The sequence below is a fragment of the Vicugna pacos genome, chromosome 12 (assembly GCF_048564905.1).
Source record: "Vicugna pacos chromosome 12, VicPac4, whole genome shotgun sequence".
NCBI classification, from domain to species: Eukaryota; Metazoa; Chordata; class Mammalia; order Artiodactyla; family Camelidae; genus Vicugna; species Vicugna pacos.
Genome location: NC_132998.1, coordinates 23,496,005 through 23,516,002, shown reverse-complemented (window position 1 = coordinate 23,516,002; position 19,998 = coordinate 23,496,005). Strand labels below are relative to the sequence as shown.

The 19,998-nt window shown below is 36.5% G+C and overlaps 1 protein-coding gene and 1 non-coding gene across 3 annotated transcripts in view; both read left to right on the top strand.

The window, feature by feature from the left end:
• GRIP1 (glutamate receptor interacting protein 1) overlaps window positions 1-19,998 on the top strand; it is a 619,135-nt gene that overhangs the window by 217,695 nt on the left and 381,442 nt on the right. The window lies entirely within an intron of this gene.
• Window positions 10,576-10,682, top strand: LOC116282721 (U6 spliceosomal RNA). The gene has a single exon (XR_004192303.1). It is a non-coding gene; the product is annotated as a U6 spliceosomal RNA (small nuclear RNA).

Below are 19,998 nucleotides of genomic sequence, written 5' to 3'. Positions count from 1 at the left end.
TTTTTTTTTTTTTTTTTTTTTTTGGTAAAGAGACCTAATTCTGCATCACTAGCTTTGGCTTCGTAAATGGAATGGCATAGTGACCTTTAGAAACTTCCATAGGTGTGCTGAGAAAGTGTAAGGTTTTGTTAGCCATAAAACATCACAGGTGAAAATAAGAAAACAGAATGATGAATCCACCCTCTACCACGAACTCTGCTTCTCTATGTGTTGCAGTGTGGCTTCCAGGCTTTTGTTAAGGCACTTACAGTCAGTCTAATTCATTTCTTCCTAGTCCAGCTACATGTTTCAACTGCATGATGCTTTCTGAATAACAAGAATTTGAAAAGAAAAGAAGGCATATTTATTTGGATGCTGTGCACATACACACACAGGGTAGACATGGCACCATCATTTAGCTCCCATTCTGCTGGTCCAAGGTGAGAAATGCTTGTCATCCCATCTTCCGGGTGTTTGTCCTGGGATGAATGTAGTTGTACAAGGATGTGAGGCTCACAGCCCCTCTTAGATCATGAACTGATTGGGGCAGAACCTCCTCTTTTTTCTTACTCGATGAAATGTGCGCAGAGGTCCCCCTCATTCTAATGGGGGGTCCAGATCCCATATTCAGTCCCCCTCTTTTCTATCAGAGACTACCTTCTTTCATGAGACTCCTTCAGAAGAGGGCAGTTGCTGATAATCTCAGTGGTTTGTTTCTAAAACCTGGAAGAGTGAGTGTGTATTAGAGAGATTTTTAATTACTGTTGGTTCAGTTTCCCTCTTAGTATCACCAAAAATTAAAAAAAACTTGGGCTAAATTGTGTTGACAAAGATAGTGTTTTTATTTCTGTAGGCTGACATTTGTTTAAACTTTTCTGAACCCAAGTTAAAAATTGCAAACAGAATCTACAGAATATCTTGTATTTCTTATGTCAGTAAGCAAGAAGTCAGGAGAGAACCACAATTATTTATGCTGTGGTGCTTCTGAGTTGAGTGTTCATGGCATCTATAAAGAAAAAACAATCATCACTGACCTTTATTCACCTGTAACTCTGTATTTTGGCTGAAATGCAAAATCTTAGCACCATTTCTATAGTACTCATTATCTGATGATAAATTTTAAAAACAATGTCAAGTAAGAGTTATTACTGAATTTTAATGCTTCTCTACCAAGTTCATAATTTTATTATAAATGCTAGAATAGGATTAGGTTGAATTTTAATGGTGAATATTAAAAGCTGTCAGTTTAGTTTGACATTTTGAGCATATAAATCTCAGAAATGACTGATACTGGTATTACAAGAATAGTTTCAATATAGCAATGTGTGTTATTTTAAAATGTCTTTATTAAATATTTTGTAGTGTCCAGCTCAATTCCTGGTATGTAATAGTTATTCAGTAAATATTTATTAGCTCAATTCCTGGTACGTAATAGTTATTCAATAAATATTTATTAACTCTTGAGTGAATGGTTTAATTCATACATTTTTACCGTAAATGCTCTGTGAGGCCAGTAACCTAAGAATGGTATAGTGCAATTATTTACAGAAAACAACATTTGAAAGGTTGATTACTTAACATCTTAAAATATTGATGTTTCTATTACAACTCAACATAACTACCACTTTATGCTATGCATTGCTCTAACTGATAATTAAACCTTGTAAAAAGTTTTCACCAGCTGAGCTCACTGATAGAAAGGATTGCATTTATAATCCTAGCCTTAAAAGTCACCCAGAGCACAAGGTTTTGATACAGACACAACAGTTTGGATATTACCTACCAAAAAATGAATAAATAAACCATCAAATGGAGGCAGATCTAGTAACTGAGGTGGCTAAGCAAAGGGCTTCCTCCACCAATCCATGTGGAAACAGTTGCAGACAAAATTTTAAAGTAAAAATTTATTCTTTCAAATGTACTCAACTCAATATGTGTAGGAGACGTTCAACTAAGTTGTTGGCATTTATACTTCTGGAATTATTAAAGCTTTAAGTTGCACTAAAATTTTGGGGAAATCCTGTGTCAGAACTTGGAGCAAATAACAGAAAACCAAGGCTGTTATCAGTTTCACTTAGTGATTCTGTGTAGCAGGTTCTTAAAATGCAGTCCACGGACCCTGCGGTCCGTATTATTTGCTGTTACCCGATGGTGGATGACACCTTTGGGGCTTTTGCTCCAAGGCAGTGGCATCGGTGTGCACTAGTCGTCATTTATTCGTCACCACTACACACTTGCAATTGAAAATAAAAAGCAGCTTTCACTTTAGAGTGTCTTTGATGAAATAATAAACATGTTTTAATAGTCTGTGCTACAAAATGGGAAGTACTCTTAAAGCACTTCTGTTGCGTACCAAGGTACGATGGCTGTCTCGAGGAAAAGCATTTTCCAAATTGTTTGAGCTGTGAACTGAACTAGCCACTTTCCCATGGAATAACATTCTACTGAAAGAAGTGACAGGCAAACTGTGGTTATTCAGACTTGTGTATTCGGCACGTAGTATCTTGAAAATGAACAAAATGAACCTGTCACTTCAAGGCTTACGACAGATAACATTTGTTGCCAAGGATAAAATTCAAGCTTTCAAGTGAAAATTGGAAGTTTGGGACACTTGTGTCCACCTCCACCATCATGAGCTTGACAGTTTCCCAATAATACTTAATGCCTTTTCTGAGATGAGTGGTGATAATTAATGTGATGTTTTGATATAGTATAATGAAACATATCAACATTTGGAAGACCTACAGTACTCACTGAAGCAATATTTTCCTAGTGACTAATGCCTGGTGCTATAAAATCTTATGTACAGTGAAAAAATGACAATGAATATATGTATGTTCATGTATAACTGAAAAATTGTGCTCTACACTGGAATTTGACACAACATTCTAAAATGACTCTAACTCAATAAAAAAAAGTATGTAAATGAATATGTAAATATCCATTTGTAAGTGAATATGTAAAGTGAATATGTAAAGTGTATATGTAAAGATTCACTCAAAGTATAAGACCAATGGATTTTAATGTAAGAGAACACAGAAAGTTCATTGACAAAGTTTCAGGCTCCACATTGCAACTAATCTTTAAGAAACTACCTCTTGCTGATTTCTGGTGTATCAAAGAATATTCACAATTATCTGAAAAAGCTATTAAAATTCTCCTTCCTTTTCCAACTCCATGTCTGTGTGAATTGGATTTTCTTTGTATGCTTTGATCAGACAACATATTACAACAGATTACATACAGCATCAACATGAAAATGCAGCCTTTCTCATTCAGCTATGCATTTGATTTGTAAAATATAAAACAGTACCAATCTTCTCACTAAATTTTTTTGTTTTGAGAAACGTGTTTTCCATAAAATATGTTACTTATGTTAACATGTTATTTTAAAATAAATTAGTAATAAGTATACTTTCAAATTCTAAGTTTTACTTATGGTAAATATCAATAGATGTAATTCATGTAAACACAAGCCCTTTGATGTTCTCAATAGTATTTAAGAAGGTAAAGAATTCTTGAGACCAGATAGTTTGAGAACCCACTTGAGATGAGGTTCCATGGGAAAAAAAACATATACTGTGGTGAATAAGTTTACTCCCTATCAGAGAGTCATGATGCATGGTGACTTAGAAGCCCTAAGAAGTCCTTCAGTTGAAAAACATGCTTCATTTTGTTTTACTTGGTGATTCTCAAACTCTTGAATAAAATCCTATTTGTTTTCTGAGGAAGAAGTGTTTGTGAGGAACAATATTTTGCAAATGTTGCTTCATTTACATCTTGCTTCAAAGATCTAGTGCCTTGCATAGGTTAAGATGTGATTATATTGCAGAGTCTAATTCCTTTTTCAGGCTGAATAATATTCCATTGTAGGTATATACTATATTTTCTTTTTCCATTCACCCATCCACAGGCATTTAGGTTGTTTCCACATCTTGGCTATTGTGAATAATGTTGCAATGAACATGGGAGTGCAGATATCTCTTTGAAATTCTGATTTCAATTCTTTTGGATAAAGATCCAGAAGTTGGATTGCTGGATCATATGGTTGCTTTATTTTGAATCTTTTGAAGATCTTTCATATTGTTTTTCATAGCAGCAGCACTATTGGCATTCCCACCAACAAGTTTTGGTTGTGTAAGGTGAATAAGTTATGGAGATTGCTGTACATCATTGCGTCTATAGTTAATAATGCTGTATTGTATATTTTAAAATCTGTTGAGGAAATCTTTACTGAAAAAGAATATGAAGATGAGTATATGTATGTATATATATATATATACATACACACACACACACACTCACACACACACACGACTAGGATATTAGGCCATACACCAGAAATTATACATTGTAACTGACTATATTTCAACTAACTAACTAACTAAATAAAAATCACATGTTGTGTTTTTAACCACAGCAAAATAAAAATTAAAAATAATTTAGTATAAACCCCACAGTTCTCTAGTACAGCATATAAAGAGTAACCAGCTTAATCATGAGACAAATGATATAGTGATATTTAATGAGCACAAATGGCTGAGGATCTAGTTTCTTTATTCCAAATTCTATAAGAACTTCATAGTCTTTAACCATCAGAATTCTTGTTTCTTGTCATTCAGAAAATTTGCATTGGTATAGGATTAAAAATAAGGCTGTTAATATTAGAATAAGCACCTGAAGATTTTAAGACATCTCTAATGAAAGGTTTTTGAGGTCAGATTTTAAAATAATAGCCTCAAGTTTTGGTGTTTACTTAAAATCTACCAGCATGGTTTGTTGTAACAGCAAAGGATTTGAAGAGTCATACAAGTTTGATTTCAAACACTGAAGCCATAATTTATTGAGCCTTTAAATGGAAATGTTTATAAAGATCAGCACCTATAAAGTGGGCTTACTTTACCTAGCTGACTAGGTTGTTGAAAAAGAAAATGAAATTTTGAGAGAACCTGTAGTAGAGTCAGTACACAGGAGCGAGTGCTCGTTAGAGGCCAGGCTCCATGCTAGGTACCAGGGTAATGGAGAGGAACAGGATACTGGTCTTTGCTGAACGGACTTTGAGAGCAGCTCAGGGAAGACCAAATAAGGTCTAAAGTACAACAGAGAATAATAATGCTATAATAAAGTAAGTGAGGGGAGACAAACTGGGTATCTGCCAGTACTCATTCACCCATTCTTTGGTAATAGAAACTCCCATGTTTCAGCTATGCACACGACCACTCAGCTGGAGAAACCGCATTTCGCTTGCTCCATTGCAGTAAGGTGTGGCCACATTAATAATGACATCGAGCAGAAGTAGTATGTGCAATTACTGGTTCTGTTCTCAAAAGCGAACTTGACCACTTTTCTCCTTCTTTGGGCTGGAACTTGGCCATGCTGGTGGTGGGTCACACTCGCAGCTGTAAGGATAGCACGTCAAGCTCTAACATTTCAGATAGAAGGAACCCAGATCCCTGGATGACTTCCTATAGCAGCCCCACCTACTCTCTCCCAACCCCAGGCCACCATCTGCCAGCTCAGATCCTAATATGATAAAGAAAGAAACCCCCCATCGTGTTTAAGCACTCTTACTGATTTGCTAAAGCACCTGAACCAGTGTCCTAACTAGTAGGGTAAGCACAGGACCCCTTGGAAGAGATGGGGGGAGGGTGCACATAAGATAAACCTTCCTTAGCAGGGGAGGGTACAGCTCAGTGGTAGAGCACATGCTTAGCATGCATGAGGTCTTGGGTTCAATCCCCAGTTTAAATAAATAAATAAATAAACCTAATTCCCTCCCCCTCAATTAAAAACAAACAAATAAACAAAATCACACAAAAAAGATAAGCCTTCCTGGAGGAAGGGACTCCCTGACCTGGGTTTTGAAGGGTCATTGTGAATCGGAAAAAACTACCCCCCAGATGATTCTGACTCTTTCCCACTCATGAATCCCTTCCCCTGAGAATCACTGATGTGATGCCTTATAATGAGATTAGACTTTTCATTGAATTAAATAGTAATTGCTTCATTCTTTTTAAAAAATTTTTTGAGGAGAGGTAATTAGGTTTTTATTTATTTATGGAGGTACTGGGGATTGAAGTCAGGACTTGGCACATGCTAAGCCCACAGTCTACCACTGATTGCTTCATTCTTAAAACAAATGTGTTTGGAGCACTTACTATATATATCTATATATATAAATAGAGGATATAAATATTGATTGTAGATCCTTTTTACCACTTTTCTTTGTTTATTTACTTTTTCTGCAAACTTGTCACCCCTTCCCCCCATTTAAGCTTCATTAAGATGTGGTCGTTGTCTGTTTTTTATTTAATTTTTAATTTTTTTAATTTTCAATTTTTTAATCTACTCTGATAATCTGCCTTTATTTTTAATTTTGTTAACATATATTTTTATTGAATTATAGTCAGTTTACAATGTGTCAATTTCTGGTGTACAGCACAGTGCTTCAGTCATACATGAACATATATATATTCATTTTCATATTCTTTTTCATCATAAGTTACTACAAGATATTGAATATAGTTCCCTGTGCTATAAATTATAAACTTGTTGTTTATCTATTTTATATATACTAGTTAGTATCTACAAATCTGAACTCCCAATTTACCCCTTCCTACCCCCTCCCCACTGGTAACCATAAGTTTGTTTTCTATATCTTTCTGTTTTGTAAGTAAGTTCCTTTGTGTTCTTTTTTTTAGATTCCACATATAAGTGATATTATATGATACTTTTCTTTTTCTTTCTGGCATATTTCACTTAGAATAATGATCTCCAGGCCCATCCATGTTCAAATGGCATTATTTTATTATTTTTTAAATCAAAACTACAATGAGGTATCACCTCACACCAGTCAGAATGGCCATCATTCAAAAGTCCACAAACGATAAATGCTGGGAGAGGCTGTGGAGAAAAGGGAACCCTCCTGTACTGTTGGTGGGAATGTAGTTTGGTGCAGCCATTATGGAAAACAGTATGGAGATTCCTCAAAAGACTAAAAATAGACTTACCATATGATCCAGCAATCCCACTCCTGGGCATATATCCAGAGGGAACCTTAATTCAAAAAGATACAAGCACTCCAGTGATTTTAAGGTATCAGTAGTACTCAGTGCCACTAGTCACATAGTAAGCATTCAATGAATTCTTTGTTGAAAGAACCAATGAATAAAGGGAGTAATATATGCTTAGACATTCAGTCCACAGCAATGAAAAGAACAGGTTTGCCCTTGAACTTACAGTTAAGTAAGCTGATGATTACAAGTTTGTGTAAAGAGCAGCTGTGATAGCGTTAATGAATATTTTCTGCCAGTTAAACTGTGACAGTCATTACTACACAAAAATAATTGAATTTTATTTCTTTAATAATGCATTACAGAAGAGTGCATACTTAGATATCCTTGTCCAAAGGTGGGCTTTGAACAGTTCAATTTTAACTGTGTCACTAAAATAGCTACGTCACTTCTTGAGAGTTTGAATAACCTACTGCTTATGGAAAGAAGTTTACTCAGTGGTGCACCAGTGATATGAAAGAAAAGTCAATATGGATATGGATAACTGACTTGCAGCACCCACTAGGATTAGATGCAAATCATGATAAAACTAACATCTTGGGTTTTACAGGATAAAGCTTCTGTCCTGGGGAGTAGAGTGTACTGCAACTTTAAGGAAAATTTCTTTAGTTCACATCTGTCAGTTTTAATGTTTAATTAGTCAAAGAAATTTTCCCTGATGTAAAATCTGCATCAATAATTTGCCTTTTCAATAATTTGTAATTGAAAGTTATTATGTAACAGTTTTAAAACTTAATAACTAAAAATGGAACAGACAGTTCTCACATACTAAGTGGGACTTTGGCATCAAAATTATAAAGTACGTTACAAGTAGGATTTTTTCCTATGTGTTTTAATGTTGTATCTTTATTGCATTTACTGAGTGATAAATGCAGATGACAAATGAAGGAGCAGTATTATAAAACCAAGTATGTTTAAATAAAGAAAGCTTCCTCTTTATATATAATCTAAAAATGAAGATAAATACTGATAAATACAGTGGTTACCCAGCATGCTATAGCACTCAATCCTCATTTAATTTCCCAAACCCGTGTATAATCTGATGCTTTCTTCAATGAAGATATTTTCTTGCTTTCATTGAAACTGATGCATTGAAACTGATGCAGGAAAAGAAATTTGCCATTAACAAATGAAAGCGGAATCAAGCTTCTAAAGAAATTTGAATGCAGGAAAATATACTCATTATTTTTAGAAGGCTTCTCCCTTGAATAATTCTTAATTGGGTCTCTAATTTGATTCTGTCTAATCACTAATTATTTGTGTTGTTTATTAAATAAAACATAGAGCCACCTGCCTAAACAGTAATACATATAGCCTAAGTTTGCTAGTCTGCAAATTGGTGAATAAACTAAGCCAATTCATCCATCTGTGAAATACTTCAAGGTCGACCATCCATTGGCTACAAGATTTTGAGTTAAAAAGACAGTGGAGGACAGTGCTTTCAGTTTGATAATGTTTGCTTACTGAGCGTGAAATGAAATTTAACTGTGGCATGTCTGCATTTGTAAATTTATTGTGGTTGTTTAGACTTCTAGCAAAATGAAATGTCAGGCAGTCATTCTGAGGTTCCAAATATATTGGGCTTCAAAGTATTTGGATATCTGAGATTCTTCTTTTCAGTATCTAAAGACTTTTCCTGTTTTTTTCCACTTTGTAAAATTAATTACTATATTCAATCAATAGCTATGTGTGGAAGAAGTATATGAGAGTTAAAAAAGTAAAACTTAAAAATAATTTACAAATTTGCAATCCTAAATGTGCCATCTGAATATTACAGGTGTTTCAAAAATTTGCAAAGGATTAGAATTAATATTTTCCCTGAAGATGTAATGTAGATAGAAAGATTTAGACTGGAAAGTCTCTTCTAGCTGCAAAATGTTATTATTTTTATACAGCCAGATGCTTTCAAGTGATGAAGGAAAAATAGTGCGGATTATGAAGTCCTTACAGGTAATTGTGAGAATTCTTAGGATCTATTTAAGCACCATATTGATATTTCTGAACAATGTATGACCGAGTGGCTTCTATTGCCTGGGAATTCATTCATACTTCCTTCTGCCCTCCCTCTCTCCCATACTCCCTTCCTCCCAATCCCCCCTCTGCCCTCCTCCTTTCCCCCCAAAAGTCCTCCCCCTCCCCTTCCCTTTCCTCCTCCTCTCTCTCCCTCCCTCCCTTTTATCCTTCCAGGCTATGAGAGAGCAGGAAAAATCTATTTTTAAATGGCACACATTGTTTATTTATGTTTCTTGGTTGGTTGGTTCATTTTACCAGAGCATTGCATGTCAGAAAGCTTAAGGGTTTTTGTTGTTGTTGTTTTATTTTTTAAACCGATTCATTTGGCTACAGGAACATCTTCTTGGTATTTAAAACAATTTCCTATATAGTCTCACTTCTTTTTCGAGTGGTGATGACTAATAAAAATTTCGCTTCTTTTTTTTCCTGTACGTGCTTTGCCATATCGTTCATCTTCGCTTCTTGACCTTTTTCTCTTACAGCGGTTTCTTAGAACCCCAGTTCTAGCTGTCATTTACAGGCATACTAGTCTGGTTTGCTATCAGAGTTCGTATGAGTTGTTGACTGTTTAAGAGTTGTTTATCCAACTTGGATTAACCTATGTTCTTGCCTCTCCACTTTCATTATTGAACCTTTGGCTGGTTCATGCACTTATTTGTGTATGTATTCGCTCAATTATTCCCTTCTTCCGTGTTACACACTCAGTACTTACTAAGTAGTGGGTGTGCCACAGGAGAGGGGAAATTCAAAGCCATCTTTCTGCTTGCAGGTAGCTTTAGTTGTAAGTGAAAAGTTTGAAACCATTAGTTTAAAAGGGCTTTTGGAATGTCTATAGCTTTAAAGTTTCATTTATTCACTCTGTAGAGTGTATTTAGCACCGGTGACATGCAAACTACGTAATCCATGCCTGTGCCGACCAGTCATTAGAACTGGCCCTATTTTATATTCCTGCTGGCTGATTTTGGTGTTTAATATACTTTTAGGAAGGATATTTTAAAGGCCTTTATATAATTTAATTAGGATGTTTCCATGAACCTTGGACAGTATGTGCTCATCTCACACTAAATCTGATTCATTCCTTCGATAAATGCTTAACGTTTGTCTGTATTGCCAGACACTGTTCACACCCGTGAGACAGAGCAGCGTCCGTGAGGGTAAAGACCCTCCTCTTGCAGAGATCCTCTCCTAGAAGAGAAAAAACATAACATACATGTAAGCACAGCACGAAACAAAGCAATTTCCCACAGGGAGAAGTGACAGGGGATGTGAGGGAAAGTGACTGGGGGGCTATATCACAACGGGAGGATCAGGGGTGGCCTCACCAGGAAGAGACAGAAGTTGAGCTGAGGCCTCAGCAATACAAAAAGGTCCGTCCGTGCAGACATCTGGGGGCAGCACCTCTGGTGCAGAGTGAACAGGAAGAGAAAGGCCCTGGGCTTGGCATTTTCCCAGAGACAGACAAAGGTCTCTGTGGAGAGTAGTAAGAGCAGAAGCTAAAAACGTAGCAGGAATGCTCACTTCGGCAGCACATGTACTAAAATTGAAACGATACAGGGAGGATTAGCATGGCCCCTGTGCAAGGATGACATGCAAATTCATGAAGCGTTCCATATTTTTTAGCACAGGGAAATGTATACAAGATCTTGTGGTGGCTCACAGCGGGGAAAAAAATGTGACAATGAATATATGTATCTTCATGTATAACTGAAAAATTGTGCTCTACACTGGAATTTGACACAACATTGTAAAATGACTATAACTCAATAAAAAAATGTGAAAAAAAAAATGAGGTAGCAGGAACCAGCTCATCTCGGGTTTCAAAGGCCCTGGTAAGGGTTGTGGAGTTTTGTTGTATGTGCATTGGGAGCACATAGAACTCATTGCAGAGTTTTAAGAAGGAAAAGTGACAGGATTTGATATATGTTTAGGGCGATCCTTCTGGGTATTGTATGGAAAATAGAGCAAGAGTGAAGTAGGGTGCCTAGTTAGGATGCTGGCTGGCTTTGGGGCGGCAATGGAGTATAGGAAGGTAGATCAGTTTGGGATATATTTTGAAGGCATAGCTGATAAATTGGATGTGGGTGGTCTAACGGAGAGGAATCATGGGTGACTCTAGCTTTTGGTTTGAACAAACAGAAGGATGATACTGTTGACTAAGATGGGAACTATGATGAGAGGTACAGGTTTGAGGGCTGTGTCTAGAGTTTCTGACCTTGTTATCTTGGAGATGCCTATTATGCCTCGTAGTAGGAAGCTGAATGTAGTTAAGTGAATCTGGAGCTTAGTAGGGTCGTAGTATATGGGTGCAGCTATAAACAGAATAGCATTCTCCTTTTATTTCATGCCATAGTAAATTAACACAATTATAAATTGCACTAAGATACTTTTCTGTGTTTATTTAGCCTTACTTGCAGCATCCTCCAACACTGAGATACTTACAAGGCATATGAACTACATACTTGTTCAGTATACTGTGTACCCATGTAGTAACATTGGCGCAGAAAAAATTAATTTAAGCACCTGCTGGATATTATGAACACTTACAAAACTTATTTGGTTATTTTCAAAGACTTAGCAACAAACTCTACACTTCTTGTCATTCTTGAAAAAATAATATGTATATGTGTATGTGTATATATTCTTTTTCGTTATAGGTTATTATAAGCTTTTGAATATAGTTCCCTGAACTATACAGTAGGACTTTATTGCTTATCTATTTTACATATAGTAGTTTGTATCTGCTAATCCCAAACTCCTAATTTATCCCTCTCTTACCCCCTGCCCCGCTGGTAACCATAAGTTTGTTTTCTGTCTGTGAGTCTGTTTCTGTTTTGTAAATAAGTTCATTTGTGTCATATTTTAGATTCCACATATAATTGGTATCATGTGATATTTGTCTTTGTCTGACTTACTTCACTTAGTATGATAATCTCTAGATCTATTCATGTTGCTGCAAATGGCATTATTTTATTCTTTTTTATGGCTGAATAGTATTCTATTGCATGTATATTCCATAATTTCTTTATCCAGTCATCTGTCGATGGACAGTTGGGTTGCTTCCATGTCTTGGATATTGTAAATTGTGCTGCTGTGAGCATTAAGGTGCATGTATCTTTTTGAATTAGAGTTTTCTCTGGATATACATTCATTCTATCTTTAAACATGTATTGAACATCTACTCTGTGTCCAGTACTGTGCCAGAGACCAAAGATCTAATTGTCAATAAGATATGGCTCTTGTTTTATGTACCTCCCACTCTAGATAGAAAGACAGATTTTAAAAAAGAATCCTTTTAATGTAACATGAACTGTACTAGGTGAATCGGCAGTTGTACCCTAGTCAGCATACACTAATACAGCTGCATTACGAGTCCCTCCCCAATCCAGTGGTTTACAGCAGCAATCATTTTTATTCTCTTGATCACTGGTCTGCAAGGAGTTTGCACTTGGGTTAACCAAGGCTGAGTCCAACCTGGCAGCTCTGCTTCAGGCTGCAAGACATGTGGGCTTGGCTGCAGCAGTGGTCTTAGGTCCACTGCACGTCTCCCTTTCAGGTCTGTCTCCCTGTAAAGAGGCAGTGGCTTCCTGGGCATGTTCTCTTGGAGTGTCATTGGGAGGTCATGACAGCAAGCCCAAATTCATGCTTCTCATGCCTCCACTCACATCCCTGTCTTCTCCACGACCTGTTAGCCCAGTGGGACTGGACACAGATCTATTTCCACTATATAACAGCTCTCCCACTCTCGGTGAGCAAGGTTAGGTGAATCTTGTCTCTTTGGCCATCATTCCATCAGTTGTTCATTCATCCAGTTATTCATACTTTGTCCCATCTTTCATCCATTCATCAGACAAATAACACGTTCTCCCAGCTAAGGATACAAAAGTGAAAAGGAATCACTACTAAGTTTAGGCAGTGGTCTCAAACTTTTTTGCACTAAGGGAATTTGAAAATCAAATGTATTTCCCTCAGAGACTTTTAACTTCACATCTAAAGCATTTCATCATAATTTTCATCATTTTTATATTTATAAAATAGATAATTTCTAGCGCATTATAAACTTTAAATCTGTAAGATCATTCATTTGCATGTATGCAGTGACATTAAAATTCTATAGCAATTTGTTACCATCATCATTTCAAAAATGCTGTTAAAGCAGAATAACTCGTGAGGGGCAGCAGAGCATGATAGTTAAGAGCATAAACTCTAAACCGCCTGGTTTATTATTAGGAGCTTATATGTATTTTCAGTTATCTATGTAACAGTTGTATCATCTATGCATTTCATTTCAGACTAGTAAATATGCCACCTTCAGCTGTGAGAGCAAGTTACTTAATTATTCTGTATCTCCTTTCTTCATCCATGAGTAGGGATCAATGACATTACCAACTTCGCAGAATTGTCAGGAGGATTAAATGAGTCCATGAAGCTCTTGGAGATTGGCTCATAGCAAGAGATGTTTAAATTTGTTGTTATTACTACTACTACTATTACTACTACTATTATTATTAATTAATTGGCTGAAAAGAACCTTGTAGGAAACAAGAGCAAAGGAAATTAAAAGTCATAAGTAAATGAAACATGTATTTATAATTTTCCCTGAAATAAAACAAAGAGAGCACATCAAATAATAAAAAAATATGCATACCATTTTACATATCTCAAATTAGCAATAATGGCTACCGTGCATTAACTAAGTAGATTTTTGAGTCCAGGGACATTGTGAAGGGAGGAGTTACTTTAAAAGAGGCAGAAGCAAAAGTACCATCCAGGTGCAGAGGAGAAGCAGCCTTTACTCTGCTCCAGAGTAGATAGCTCTAAGGCTGAGTCTTGTGGGATTTCTGGAATCTGGTGGGAACCTCAGCTTTGAATGTTGGTAGGGAGAGGGTTTAGAGGGTCTGGGAATGATCTCTGAAATGTTTTCTAACACGGAAATCTTGTGAATCTAAATTCTTAAAAAATTTATGTCGGTAGATTATGTATGTTTTGTTAACTAAGCTATCTGGGCATTGCTATCACAGGAATGCAACAAAAGAGATTTGTTGAGCATTCTTATCTGGCAGGAACAACGAATGTCTCTCTGTGAGGCTGTCTCCTTACACACAGATATCTATGCCTGAGGAGGGTTGGGAATACATTTAGTACACTGAAAGCATTTTACTTCAGGTTCTAATATGCCCTGTTTGGACCATGAGCTATTGTTTGCTATTTACTTATTTTTTTAACAGTGAAAACAAGTGTTTTCATTACTTAGATAAATGTGAGAACTGGAGCACTGGTTGATTGCAGGGCTGTGGTGACTTTATCTGCAATGACTTAATTCTGGTACACTGACAGACAGTGTTCTCCTTCTAGTAAATCTAAGCGTAGTTACTGGCAGAATAATGACTTAAATGCCTAGGACTTGGTGTGAAGAACTTATTTTTAATTTAAAGCATTCATTTTGAAACTTAGTTTCTCTCAAATTTTGTACAAATTCATGAAGAGCAAGAAGATTGGAAGAATCGGTATTATACCATTCATGATTCTTGGGGTATTACCTGTCTTTGAATATGAACCGCTGAAATACCTGAGTGATAAATTAGTCTTCACAGTTCAAAGTGTCTGAAACATGGAGAGCAAAGTGGGGGTGGGGGTCTTACAAGACACAGGAAAAATTCCAAGGGTAGGGCAGCATTTGCTTGGTTCATTTACCATTTAGCTCTGCGGTTGTCAGAAGAACCAACCTAAAATGTCCCTACTGGAAATTTATAGGGACATTTTTCTTTTAAAGGAGGTGCTGGGGATTGAACCCAGCTAAGCATGCATTTCTACCACTGAGCTATACCCCCACACCAGGGACATTCCGGATTATCCCAATGCTGGGCTAGGTTGGAGGGAAAGAGGGGGCTACCAGCATTTTGTAGATGGAGGCCTGCAGTGCTAGAAGTACTGAAATAAGGAAGAAACTCTCACAAAGTGTCCTGCATCTGTACAACGTTCATATATCTATATGAATAAATATTACTGCAAGTGAAAATTTATAATTATTTGAGCCTAAAGCTAATACTGTTATGCAGAGGGACATATACTGTATATAAAGAGGCATAAATCTATTTTTTAATAGATTTTATTTTTTAGAGCAGTTTTGGTTTCACAGCAGAATTGAGCAGAAGGTACAGGGATTTCCCATATACCTTCTACCCTCACACATGCATAGAATCCCCTACTATCAACATATCCCCAACCCTGAGTGGAACATTTGCTCCAAGCCATGAACCTACATTGATTCATCATTATCACCCAGAGTCTATAGCTTACATCCATGTTCATTCTTGTTGTTGTACTTTCTATGAGTTTGGGCAAATGTATAATAACATGTACCTACTATTATAGTACCACACAGAATAGTTTCACCGCTCTCAAAACCCTGTGTGCTCTGCTTATACATCCCTCACTCCCCCTTAACTTTTGGCAACCACTGATCTTTTTACTGTCTCCAGAGTTTTGCCTTTTCCAGAATGTCATACAGTTGGAATCATACAGTATATAGCCTTTTCGCATTGGCTTCTTTCACTTAGCAATATGTATTTAAGTTTCCCCCATGTCTCTTCCTGGCTTGATAGCTCATTTCTCACTAGTGCTGAGCAATGTTCCATTATCTGATGTATCATAGCTTATTTATTCACTTATCTACTAAGGGACACCTGGGTAGTTTCCAAGTTTTGGCAATTGTGAATAAAGGTGCCGTAAACACCCAACTGCAGATTTTTGTGTGGACATATGTTTTCAGCTCCTTTGTGTAAATACCAGGGAGCACAATTGGTAAATTATATGGTAATAGTATATTTAGTTTTGTAAGAAACTACCAAACTGTCATCCAAAGTGGCTGTACCATTTTGCATCCCCACCAGCAATGAATGAAAGTTCCCGTTGCTCCACATCCTTGCTAGCATTTGATTTTGTCAGTGTTTTCGGTTTGAGTCATTCTAATAGGTGAATAATGGTTGTCTCATTATTGCTTTAATTTGCATTTCCTTGATGCCATATGGTGTGGGTATCTTTTCACATGCTTCTTTGTCATCTGTTTATCTTCTTTGGTGAGGTGTCTATTAAAGTCTTAGCCCCACTTTTTAATTGGGTAGTTTGTTTGCTTATTGTTGCATTTTAAGAGCTCTTTGTATTTTTTGGATAACAGTCACTTACGAGATATGTCACTTGCAGATATTTTCTCCCAGTCTGTAACTTGTCTTTTCATGCTCTTGACATGAGGTGTTTTTCACAGTTTTAATATACAGTGAACATACTCATTTTTACTGTGGTGTCTATTGGTGACTCTACCCTTTTTCTTTGTACATTGTATGGAATGTCTTCTGATCATCTCTTCAATTTGAAATTGTTTATTAGAAGTAGGTGCAAGGATCTATCTTCTGCTCAGTGTCCTCAGATTGACAAAATACCTATTGTTAAATATGTATCTACATATATTAAGACATTTTATGTTGAAATTATGTATGCATGGGCCACATGATCTATAAATTTCATTTAGACTACTAAAAGGGCATATTACAAATCATTTGCTACAGTGAAGTGGCGTTGGGTCTGACAGGCTTACCTCCAGAGACCAGGGTATTTTCTCTCTCTGCTACCTTCAGTATGTCTGAGCGTCTTTCCTATGGTCACACGGAGTCTGCCTCAGTTTTTGGCATCCCGTGCAAACACCAAGGCATCTAAAAGGGCCAGATTGGTTTAATGTCTCAAAGACTTCTCTGATAGACTGGCTGTCCCATACTACTACTCAGAAAATACTATAATCATTACTCACTCTAAACATATAAGGAAGGGCCCCAGTGATCTAGTGAAGACTGTAAATTGAAGATTTAATCTCAATAGTTGGTCTGTTCCTCTTTTCCTCGGAGGGGATGGAGAATCTACTTCAGAAGGGCATGGAAACCATGTGAATGCTATTCAGGCAATTGCCTACTTCCCAGGAAGAAAAGAATTAGCTATTTTAAAAGTATTTGCTAACATATATATTTGCTGTTCTTGGTTGAAGCACATTTTGTTGAATAATTCAATCTGTTTTATTTTCCCATTTTCCCATGTGAACACGTTTTTTTCTGAGACATTTAATTTTATAGTTTAGTGAACATTTAGCTTAACTAAAACCAATTTGTCATAATAATCTGCTTTCTTTACATGAAAATACAAGAGAGCTAAAATTTATCTTAAAGAAATTGGTGTTTGCGAAGTGGCAGGATAATACCTCAGCCAAGGTTCACAAGAATAAATGCCTACAGGGACCAGGTGGTAAGTGAGTGAGAGAATTGGGCCCAGAGGAGGGGACTGTGGCTAAGTGGAAAGCACATGTTTATTTACGGATGGCAGTCACCACTCCGCTCTAATCAATAGTTGCCATGTTGGAACCGGGCCCAGAGTTGCCAGATCTTTTGACTTTTCAAGAAAAAAAAATCAAATGTCTGATTTATTTGTGAAATTCCTGACTCTTAGATGTTGGCCCAGTTAAAAAAAGAAAACACCAGTATGCGCCGAACAAAACACATTTGTGGGGTTACTCGTTCCATGAAGTGCCATTTGCAACCTCTAAACTGTCCCATCTGCTTCGACTGTAGAGTGCAGTGACTGGGGAATAGCACCACTTCCCAGTGTTTATGTTACGAGGTGAAAGAGTGATTCTCTACAGAGACAGTAGTGGACTGAATGGCCTTGAACTTGACTCCACTAATTTGCCCATTGTCTTGGGGGATTAGCTAATTGTTGCATGGCATCAGTCCTTAAGATTTTAGGTTGCTAAACATGGAGGATGTAGGCTAGAATTTGGGAAAAATTCAGAGGTTTGGGCCTAGGAAGATTGAGGAAAGGATCCTGTCCTCACGCCCACCCCTTGGGCAGGACAGCAGGTGTCTTGCCTTTTGTCTTTCAGGCTGTGACACATACACAGTGCTTCCGTTCCCTCACATCACACATGGCCACATTGCTTCATTTTTTGAGTCCCAAGTAGACCTCCTCTAAATAGCAGGTTCCCTGTTCCTGCTGCCCACACATCTGGGATTGTTTCAATGGGCTGTTACCTCCTCCACCGTCACCGTGCCCCTCCAAGTATACTGCTGAACTCTACACTCTTCCCCAGCACCACCAAATCTCATCGTGCGTAATATTGTTGTCATTATAACCACATACCAAAGTGTTAACTTCTCAAATAAAATCCCTCAAAACTAGGAAAATAATAGAAAGGTGCTTAAGCATATTTTTTGTGTATTTCTGAAAACAGTTTGGTACGTAGGTAACTTTACTTTGCTTTGGTTCCTGAGAAGTGGTTGCTTGGGAAACTTTCAGTCTCTTCAAATACTAAAAGTAAAAATCAGTAAACTATAGTGGAATGTTTTAAGATTGGTTTATGCAAAAAGGTATTAAAGCATCGTCTATTCTGTAATGTCAGTCATTTCAGGTTGAACTGGGAGCTAATAATATAAATCTTAAATAATGTGGACTCCACTAATTTAGGAGTTCTAATAATTCTGGTGTAGTTGGGTAAAATTTTTTGCCTGCATAATTTCTGGAGGACAAGTGTATTGGACAAATCAATTACATAAATCAGGATATATTAAAAAATAAGTCCCAGTTAAAAATGAAAGTCAACAACTATTTTCAAACTCCATTTCAATTGCAGACCTACATATGAAACAGTGAATCACTCAATGCAAATAGTTCTTAGATAGACAAGATAATCTCTGAATTTGTATGAAAAAATTACCTGGTACTAGGGAATATTTGGCTGTGTTTACCTTCATGATCTTGGATAAACCAATAAAACACCTTTGAACCTTGTTTCCTCATCCATAGAGGTATCACCTCATTATAAAGATTGTTAGGATTAAATGAAAGGAACAGCTATGTATTTCTATTATCCTTTTTTTAAGAGACCAATACAAGATCTAAACTCCAGATCTTTATATTTTTAGTTCACTGTTTTTAAACTCTTCCAGTTTATTTTGGTTGAGGGAGTCAGAATAATAAATGATCTGAAACCTACGGACAAGTGATTTTTTTGTTTAAAGATGTTCGTAAAACATTTTATAGTATCTTTTTGTCAGCATCATTAAGTTTCTGTTTCTCTTCTCAGGCTCATTCATAAGGCATTTTGGAAAAAGGAGATATCTAGGAATAGAAGAAATTCATGTAATCATTGAGTCTAACTTTACACATTTCAGAGCTGAAATATTCTTGTTTGATGAATTTTTACCTCTTTGAGTTAATGTCTCCCTACTCCATTTTTAGCAATTAATATCTGAAAATAGAGAACTGGAAAGCTAGAAGAGAGACAGATTGCCTGCAAATCTAGGAACAGATAATGCAGAGTGCAATCACTTCCCTCTGGGATGTTCCTACAAACTTGAGATTACACAGATACTGAACGAACTTCAATAGAGGAAGAAGCTTTTTTAAAAATTACATTCCTGGGACTGTGCAGCTGCAGAATATTATTAGTTTAGTAGGTAACATGCTGACATGTTTGATTAATTATATTGTAAACAAGTTGAATTTTTCCTGGTGTTAAAAATTCACATTCATTTAAAGACCTGCAAAAGAAATCAGAGAGGAAAAGATTAGTCTTGAATAACATTGACCTGTCTAGACTTTAGAGTACTTCTTCCGTCTAGTCTGAAGTGTTTCTGATTGTCCTACTTAAAAAAAGAGGGGGTGGGTTGTGATTATAGAGACAAAGAAGGAACAGGGTGGGAGCATTTTTCAAAACTTCTCTCCCTCCTTCCATCTTCTCCAAGAAGAACTAAATTTTATTTTCTGTTTAGCCCATTTGTTTTCATACCTTTTTTTTTAAGTGTAACAACTCAGCTAGATTTATATTTGAGTTCAGTGTAAGCAGAGTTGGATTTTTTATATTTCTTTCTTCAGAACCATGCAGTTTCCTTTATTT